The sequence below is a fragment of the Colias philodice genome, unplaced genomic scaffold (assembly GCF_061535455.1).
Source record: "Colias philodice isolate Cphi_HAF_F1 unplaced genomic scaffold, ilColPhil1 Martin Lab GWU primary ptg000018l_1:14663442-14930425, whole genome shotgun sequence".
In the NCBI taxonomy this organism is placed as follows: domain Eukaryota; kingdom Metazoa; phylum Arthropoda; class Insecta; order Lepidoptera; family Pieridae; genus Colias; species Colias philodice.
In genome coordinates this window covers 220,001-230,000 of record NW_028322191.1, presented here as the reverse complement: position 1 = coordinate 230,000, position 10,000 = coordinate 220,001, and the positions used below count along the sequence as shown (strand labels likewise).

General features: G+C 39.4%; 3 non-coding genes across 3 annotated transcripts in view; all 3 read right to left on the bottom strand.

Moving 5' to 3' along the window:
• The window catches only part of LOC149474812 (large subunit ribosomal RNA), a 4,014-nt gene extending 3,648 nt beyond the window's left edge, over positions 1-366 (bottom strand). The window contains exon 1 of the ribosomal RNA XR_016318287.1: positions 1-366. This exon is cut by the window's left edge and continues 3,648 nt beyond it. This is a non-coding gene — a ribosomal RNA (large subunit ribosomal RNA).
• A 406-nt stretch (positions 367-772) lies between these two features.
• On the bottom strand, positions 773-929 carry LOC149474811 (5.8S ribosomal RNA). The gene has a single exon (XR_016318255.1). It is a non-coding gene; the product is annotated as a 5.8S ribosomal RNA (ribosomal RNA).
• A 277-nt stretch (positions 930-1,206) lies between these two features.
• LOC149474810 (small subunit ribosomal RNA) lies at positions 1,207-3,111 on the bottom strand. The gene has a single exon (XR_016318260.1). It is a non-coding gene; the product is annotated as a small subunit ribosomal RNA (ribosomal RNA).
• Positions 3,112-10,000: the final 6,889 nt, after the last annotated feature.

Sequence of the window (10,000 nt, the reverse complement as noted above, 5' to 3'; positions counted from 1 at the left end):
ACTTGTTCGCTATCGGTCTCGCGGTAATATTTAGCCTTAGATGGAGTTTACCACCCACTTAGGGCTGCACTCTCAAGCAACCCGACTCTGAGGAGTGTCCCTCTCGCAGATTCGCTCCGTCGCTACGGGCCTGGCACCCTCTACGGGAAAACGGCCCCGTTCAAGACGAACTTGGACAGGTGCGAAACCTACGAGAAAGCGGAACCTCCCAAACACCACATCTCCCGCGACCGTTACGACCGCGGGATTCAGTGCTGGGCTATTCCCTGTTCGCTCGCCGCTACTAGGGGAATCCTGGTTAGTTTCTTTTCCTCCGCTTACTAATATGCTTAAATTCGGCGGGTGATCCTCCCTGATCTGAGGCCAACGATAAAAAGTGGGAGGCAGACGCGATATCCGTCAGCGCTACTACGACGCTACACGGACGTCGAGTCCGCCTACGCTTCACTTTCATATTTTATCATAATACACATCATATTATTATGACAAAAATAATATATTATACACAATAACACGCACTACGAGCGCTTTGAATGCGGCTCGGCTTATATGCGAAACAGTTCACGACACATTCTACACGAGACATATCATACGAGCGTCGCGCGAGAAGCGTCCACAACGGTTTCACACCGAGTCGCGCACACGTAGAACATAATACAGGTAAAATTTTCAAACGGATAGCGTGCACGCAATGCGCTCGCTAAACCGTCACATGCTCACACACGCGTGAAAACACGCGTGTGAACAGTGTGGATTGTTGTTTTTATACAGCCGGCCCTCAGACAGGAGTGGTCCTGGATATTTCTCCACGGACCGCAATGTGCGTTCGAAATGTCGATGTTCAAATGTGTCCTGCAGTTCACACTATGACGCGCAGTTAACTGCGTTCTTCATCGACCCGCGAGCCAAGTGATCCACCGTTCAGGGTAATAGTTTATTATAATAATGTTTTCGTTTCATAATCAAAGTGTTGTGCGCGTTCTTTTATGTAACGTTTGCGTGCGTGTACATAGGTTAAAATATGTACCGCGGCGCTTTCGCGAATCACTCTAACACGTCATACACTGACATGTTAGAGGTATTCGTTTTTTTTTTTAACGGATGCAGTCACATTCACGCGTCCCACGACACTCGTTCGTACTAATACACAAACACACACGAGGCGCGTATGCGAGTAGTGCGAGAGTGCGCAGTGCGTCGTTACGTTAATGATCCTTCCGCAGGTTCCCCTACGGAAACCTTGTTACGACTTTTACTTCCTCTAAATGATCAAGTTTGGTCAACTTCCCAGCAACGCCGACGGCCGTGAAGCCACCGCGTGTCGGTCCGAAGACCTCACTAAATCATTCAATCGGTAGTAGCGACGGGCGGTGTGTACAAAGGGCAGGGACGTAATCAACGCGAGCTTATGACTCGCGCTTACTAGGAATTCCTCGTTTATGGGGGATAATTGCAAACCCCAATCCCCAGCACGAAGGAGTTTCAACGGGTTGCCCGGGCCTCTAGGCCAGGGAGAACATGTTGATTCCTTCAGTGTAGCGCGCGTGCGGCCCAGGACATCTAAGGGCATCACAGACCTGTTATTGCTCAATCTCGTGCGGCTCAAAGCCGCCGGTCCCTCTAAGAAGAATTTTAATACGCCGTCAGTGAGTTGCGCGACCCGAGAGCCGCGCACACCTAAATGACGACGCCTATTTAGCAGGCTAGAGTCTCGTTCGTTACCGGAATTAACCAGACAAATCGCTCCACCAACTAAGAACGGCCATGCACCACCACCCACCGAATCAAGAAAGAGCTATTAATCTGTCAATCCTTCCGGTGTCCGGGCCTGGTGAGATTTCCCGTGTTGAGTCAAATTAAGCCGCAGGCTCCACTCCTGGTGGTGCCCTTCCGTCAATTCCTTTAAGTTTCAGCTTTGCAACCATACTCCCCCCGGAGTCCAAAATCTTTGGTTTCCCGGAAGCTGCCCGCCGAGCCATTGTAGTAACGTCGGCGGATCGCTAGATGACATATTTACGGTTAGAACTAGGGCGGTATCTAATCGCCTTCGAACCTCTAACTTTCGTTCTTGATTGATGAAAACACCTTTGGCAAATGCTTTCGCTGATGTTCGTCTTGCGACGATCCAAGAATTTCACCTCTAACGTCGCAATACGAATGCCCCCAGTTATCCCTATTAATCATTACCTCGGAGTTCTGAAAACCAACAAAATAGAACCGAGATCATATTCTATTATTCCATGCACGAAATATTCAAGCGGCATTTTGAGCCCGCTTTGAGCACTCTAATTTGTTCAAAGTAAAATTGTCGGCCCACCTCGACACTCACTGAAGAGCACCGCGATAGGATTTTGATATTGAACCGGCTTTTAACGACCGGCTCACCGACGATATGCTCCGCAAACGTGTCAGTATCACCGCGGATGCGGTGCACCGACAGCGCGGCGCACAAATGCAACTACGAGCTTTTTAACCGCAACAATTTTAGTATACGCTATTGGAGCTGGAATTACCGCGGCTGCTGGCACCAGACTTGCCCTCCAATTGTTCCTCGTTAAAATATTTAAAGTGTACTCATTCCGATTACGAGGCCTCGTAAGAGTCCCGTATCGTTATTTTTCGTCACTACCTCCCCGTGCCGGGAGTGGGTAATTTGCGCGCCTGCTGCCTTCCTTGGATGTGGTAGCCGTTTCTCAGGCTCCCTCTCCGGAATCGAACCCTGATTCCCCGTTACCCGTGACAACCATGGTAGTCGCAGAAACTACCATCGAAAGTTGATAAGGCAGACATTTGAAAGATGCGTCGCCGGTACTGGACCATGCGATCGGCAAAAGTTATCCAGATTCATCAAAATTAACGACTTCAGACGCCAGGCCCTCCGTCGATTGGTTTTGATCTAATAAAAGCACTCATTCCATCACTGGTCAGAGTTCTGATTGCATGTATTAGCTCTAGAATTACCACAGTTATCCAAGTAACTGAGTAAGATCTAAGGAACCAAAACTGATATATTGAGCCATTCGCGGTATCGCCTTAATACGGCTTGCACTGAGACATGCATGGCTTAATCTTTGAGACAAGCATATAACTACTGGCAGGATCAACCAGGGAGCTAACTAAAGCTTCCGCTAGAGCCTCAAACGTAACACGACGATGCCGCCGCGACGTTTGCTTCTCTATATAATTATATTATGTGCGCGAGGCGTGTTTAAATAACATGATATGTGACGGCGGCGACCGTCACACGCACACTATTCACACACACACACGGGCGCGCACACGTGGATAAATCTGAACACAGTCAGTTTAACCGTTGAAAGTATCATCTTAACGAGACACCCCTCAACAATTCCCATTCGCATCAAGCGAAGGAAAAATTTTAATATCGGTCAACTTTTATGACGCAAACGATCAATCTACGCACGGAGAGTGGAAGGATCGAAAATTGCGACCAAGTTTTGGAATATACGTGTGTTTCACACACACACGTATAAACATCTGATAAAAGCCCATTGGTACATCACAAACGTGTGCGATGTGAGCATTAAAAATTTTCATACTGCCGTTCAATAGTCGTAGTATATTTTTCACGGTCTGCGCTCCGAGAGTGTATCAAGATGCGTAATATTTATTACACTACACATATAAAATACAATCTACGAAACTGACAATCTATCAAACCGTCGGCAGACGCAATGTTACTACAGCTACTACTACTTCTTCTTCTACTACTACTACTACTACCACACTACTGAACACTGATCTTCTGATTTGAAGAGTTTTTGTTGTTCCATAAAATACTAAAGATTAAAAACTGTATCGCGCCGTTTGCACAACACACGCTTTTATAATATATCATCTTTGGTCTTTTATTATTTTATAGAACTAACACTACTCTACAATTCTGTCAGACTCACCACCAAACACCAACCCCAACCCCACATCAACGCCACACCGACACGCGAACTGCGGCAACGAGCAGAGCGCAGAGCACACACGGGCGACGCGGTACAACAGCGACGAAATAATGATACATACACATACGTACAATCTCTCGCTGCTGCGCACGCGCATCGCCCCCCGTCTTCGCTAGCCTCGCGCACCGATTGTCTCGCATCCCGGCAATGGTGTTTCTGCTTGTTTAATTTTTCACGTATCACGCACGGCATATGTACATACATACATACATACATACATACATACGCCGCGCGCGACTAACGCCTCGTGTTTTCAAGGTCAAGTCAAAAAACTTTGTACGCGTGCAGTTACGGCGTGCAGTCGTCAAAAATAATTCATGATTATAAATTTCGTGGTCCATATTAAATAAATTATAAACAACAACAACAACAACAACAACAACGACAAAAGAGGGCGTTAATTTTTGATAGACATAAATTTGAACCTCAATGTAATAATAGTTAGGTTTGTGTGTAGGTTAGGTTAGGTTAGGTTAGCTTTTTAAAACTAAATTATTTCTGGCCACGAAATTTATAATCATAATATTAGCTACATTTCGTTTCTCTTTTCTCAGAAAATTCGAAAATTTTAAAATTCGAAAAAATTCGGCTATTCAACAACAACAACAAAAACAAAAGAGGGCGTTCATTTTTGATAGACATAAATTTGAACCTCAATGTAATAATAGTTAGGTTTCTGTGTGACGATTTAATAGTTAGGTTTGTGTTTAGGTTAGGTTAGGTTAGGTAAGGTTAGGTTAGGTTAGGTTAGGTTAGGTTAGGTTAGCCTTTTAAATCTAAATTATTTCTGGCCACGAAATTTTTAATCATAATATTAGCTGTTTCGTTTCTCTTTTCTCAGAAAATTCGAAAATTTAAAATTCGAAAAAATTCGGCTAAATTAAAATACACCTTCCTATTTTTACCCCTTCTAAGAAACAAACATTTTGTACTCAACCGTTTTCATATTTAACAGGATTTCTAATTAAGAACACATACCGCAGAATAAACATGCCCAGTATTTTTCCTATTTCGGAGTTATACCACCGTATTAGGATAATTCGTATCGTATTACGGCGGTATTTTATTTCTTATTTTTTGGGTAAAAAATGACTTACAAAATATATGAAGCAAGCTATTTAAATAGTGGGTGTAATAGTAGGAAAATGCTATAAACAATACAACATACAAACTTGAACGGCTTATTAAGACGAAAAACTTAGTTTATAAAATACTAGCTTATGAATAGTAAATGTTGTGTACTATGTATATTGTAAATGTAATATGTAGGAAGACTCATCTTTCAACATTAACCGTATTAAGCTAAGTCTCTACTACATGACCCATTCTGGAGACCTTAAGATGACTAAGCAAGTAATCATAAGTTCTAGAGTGGGGAACAGTTAAGAAAACACCGATTTAGAAATTAATTTTATTCAACACGGACATTTGCTAAGGCATTCTATACATGAATTACTTTATTACGTAAATTATACGCTAAAATTATTCCTTGACATGTCCAGATGATCATATCGAAAGTCCCCAAGCGTGGGGGGGGGGGGGGGGTTATGCTGAGCGGGTAGTAGGGGGGTCAAAGGACCTTTATTTAGATTTTTGCTCATAAGTCTAAAACCTGCACAAATAGCATTATGGTTACTTCTAGGTAAATTTTCTATTTATAACATCTATTTTTCATATGTACCACGAGCGAAGCCGGGGCGGACCGCTAGTATATATATATAATATATCAAGCGGCATATCAAATGACGTGTGAATTACAATAAGTCATGTTTTATCAAAATCGGTTAATCTGTTTATTACATATAGGGCACCTTAGGGGTGATAGTGGGGATAAATAATCCAAATGGAGTAGCAAACGAAAGGATACATGTACATAATATATAGGTATGATTAGACATGGTTAAGATCAAAATCGGTTCTGCCATTTACTAGGGGTGAAAGGGAAAAGTTGAAAGTCTGTGAAAGTAGAAGGATATGGGAGCGGGAGAATAACCACATCCTGGAAATTTTGAACTCTTCTGTACCTAAGTTTTATAGCTCAGTTTAGTAATAAATTTTACTAACAGTTCTTTTGTGTTATTATTTATTTTATTTCTTAACTGTTCCATAATAATCTGTAAGTACCTACTTATAATTTAGTTGTATATGATAGTACGTGTTTCAAGACGTGTTTACTCAATAGTTATTGTGTGTTAAGTATAAGTAGTAACTACTATATGCAGTCACTATTCCACGCGGACGAAGTCGCGGGCACAGCTAGTATAATAATAACAACAAATAATTGATGGATAAATAACCATACCTTTCAATGCTGCCTGCCGTTCAATTTTCTCGGTTTTGGAGACGGTTTTTAATTTGTGTGTGCACATGCACATTTTTGTGGTTATCCTAAAAACGAATTCATAATAAATTATATACCATTATGATTTAGCTCGATATTTTTATAAATGTTACATAATTTTTTTCACTCACAACCATTTTATTATATTAATATAACAACGCAATGCAATTTCATGTACTATCTTTGAATCAATATCATATTTATTTCGACAGACATCGTCAGTTTGATTTATTGGTGTCAATTAAAAAAAATAAAAAAGTTTAACACAAATAAGGTTTCATATCTTTAATTAAAATATTAAATAAAATCCTCCTTGATGATTCCCAATTCGACTGTAGTCTGTACTGTTATTTTACCTCAGCCTTATGTGATTTAAAAAAAAAAATGCCAAATGTAAACATCTAAATGATTCACCGCATGTTCACCGCCCACTGTGTGGAGGGGACGCTTACGCTCCACGGTATTGGCCGTTAACCAAAAGTGCTAGCTCGCATTACGAACCGACGGCCGTAACGCCGTGTGGCGCGATCTGGACCGGTTTTATACAGAAACGGAAAAAAAGTACGGAGTATACAGACTACAGTTTCAATTTTGAACAACAGCAGTGAGAAAAAAAAAAAAAACCTAAAGTTGTAATTTTGAAATTCGAATTTCGAATTATACGTTCAACAATAATTATTATTTACGTTGGTCATTTGCGGGTATGATTTATTTTATTTTATTTACAAACTAGGGCTTCGCCCGTGGTACATATTATTTCGCAATAAAAAAAAGTAGCCTATGTTCTTTCTCAGCGTCTAAAGATTGTCTGTGCCAAATTTCATCACAATCGGTCCAGTAGTTTTGATGATGAGCCTATTCATTAACAAACAAAGTTTTCCTCTTTATAATATTAGTGTAGATACAATATTATGATTGTCAGATCTACCAACCCGATATGCACACAACATTTCATGAGAATCGGTCGAGCCGTTTCGTAGGTGTTTAACTTTAATTGGTTTAGATTATACAGAAGAATAATCTAAAAATCTATATATTATGTAGGTAGGTAGGTAGGTAGGTAGGTAGGTACGTACAATATAAAAATGAGACCCGTTTCGCGTTGTCACGGCATCACGTGTGAACGGCTGAACCGATTTCGATAATTCTTTCTTATCAAGTATATTCCTTGAAGTACGATTACGTACGGTTCTTATGTAGAGAAAACGTAAATTTAATTGATATACCACTTAAAAATTAATATTAATTATTAAATGGAGAAATAATTAAACTTGTAGGTACAGTTAATTTAAAGTTTTTTTTATTTTTTTTTTTTAGTAACTGTTTAACAAATAAGTGGTAGATTGATTAGCTATCGCCCGCGGCTGTGCCTGCATTGTTCAGAACTTAACAAATTATATATACTTACTAAAAGTTTCCTCGAGATGCAGTCTATCTATTGAAATAAACCGCATCAAAATCGGTTCTCTAGTTTTAATTATACAAATTTATATAGGGAAAATAGCACACACGGACAGACATTCGAACCGATTTTCTGTTATATTTATATTATAGTTTTGTGTTTTGCAATAGTTTTAGTAAATTAATATTTTGTACTAGATTTCCGCCCGCGGCTTCGCCCGCGTTTTCAAAGGAAAACCCGCATAGTTCCCGTTCCCGCGGGATTTCCGGGATAAAACCTACCCTATGTGTTAATCCAAGTTACCTTCTATATGTGTGCTAAATTTCATTGTAATCAGTAGTATAGTAGTGGCGTATAGAAATTTACCATGTTTATAGAAATTTTCCCGGCGTAAAGAAATTTAAATTTAATAACCTAACCTAACCTATCCTTTTCCACCTTAAAGAAATTTTTCCTGACGTATAGAAATTTTCCTGGCTTATATAAATTTTCCTGACGTATAGAAATTTTCCTGGCGTATGGAAATTTTCCTGGCGTATGGAAATTTTCCGGACTTAGAAAAATTTTCCTAACCTAACCTAACCTAACCTAACCTAACCTCACCTAACCTAACCTAACCTAACCTATCCTTTTCCACCTTATAGAAATTTTTCTTGACGTATAGAAATTTTCCTGGCTTATATAAATTTTCCTGACGTATAGAAATTTTCCTGGCGTATGGAAAATTTTCGGACTTAGAAAAATTTTCCTAACCTAACCTAACCTAACCTAACCTAACCTAACCTAACCTATCCTTTTCCACCTTATAGAAATTTTTCCTGACGTATAGGAATTTTCCTGGCTTATATAAATTTTCCTGACGTATAGAAATTTTCCTGACGTATAGAAATTTTCCTGGCGTATGGAAATTTTCCGGACTTAGAAAAATTTTCCTAACCTAACCTAACCTAACCTAACCTAACCTAACCTCACCTAACCTAACCTATCCTTTTCCACCTTATAGAAATTTTTCTTGACGTATAGAAATTTTCCTGGCTTATATAAATTTTCCTGACGTATAGAAATTTTCCTGGCGTATGGGAAATTTTCGGACTTAGAAAAATTTTCCTAACCTAACCTAACCTAACGTAACCTAACCTAACCTAACCTAACCTAACCTATCCTTTTCCACCTTATAGAAATTTTCCTGGCGTATGGAAATTTTCCGGACTTAGAAAAATTTTCCTAACCTAACCTATCCTTTTCCACCTTATAGAAATTTTTCCTGACGTATAGAAATTTTCCTGGCTTATACTATAAATTTTCCTGACGTATAGAAATTTTCCTGGCGTATGGAAATTTTCCGGACTTAGAAAAATTTTCCTAACCTAACCTAACCTAACCTATCCTTTTCCACCTTTAGAAATTTTTCCTGACGTATAGAAATTTTCCTGGCTTATATAAATTTTCCTGACGTATACAAATTTTCCTGGAGTATGGAAATTTTCCTGGCGTATGGAAATTTTCCGGACTTAGAAAAATTTTTCTAACCTAACCTAAGCTAACCTATCCTTTTCCACCTTATAGAAATTTTTCCTGACGTATAGAAATTTTCCTGGCTTATATAAATTTTCCTGACGTATAGAAATTTTCCTGGCATATCGAAATTTTCCTGGCGTATGGAAATTTTCCGGACTTAGAAAAATTTTCCTAACCTAACCTAACCTAACCTAACCTATCCTTTTCCACCTTATAGAAATTTTTCCTGACGTATAGAAATTTTCCTGGCTTATACATATAAATTTTCCTGACGTATGGAAATTTTCCGGACTTAGAAAAATTTTCCTTACCTAACCTAACCTAACCTATCGGCGGAAAATGCGGAAAATGCGTGGAAATGTCCTATGCCTGGGTAATGCCTGGAAAATATCCGGAAAATGCGTGAAAATGTCCGAAAAAAGCGTGGGAAAATGCCCGGAAAACGAAAAATAGGTCGACTTAACCTGTAACCCTGTATATATGGGGGTAAAAGTGGGAATGAAAAAAACGAAGGTTGACCTGTCAGAAACAAATAGTCAAATTTTATCAAAATCGGTTCATCCATTTATTTGATATAGGGGTAAAAGTAGGAATAAATAACTGGTTAAGGATTAATGCTGTATTGGTTAAAATCGCATCGAAAATAAACCATTATTTGTCGTAAAAAGTAAATGTGTGTGACGATTTAATAGTTAGGTTTGTGCTTAGGTTAGGTTAGGTTAGGTTAGGTTAGGTTAGGTTAGCTTTTTAAAACTAACTTGC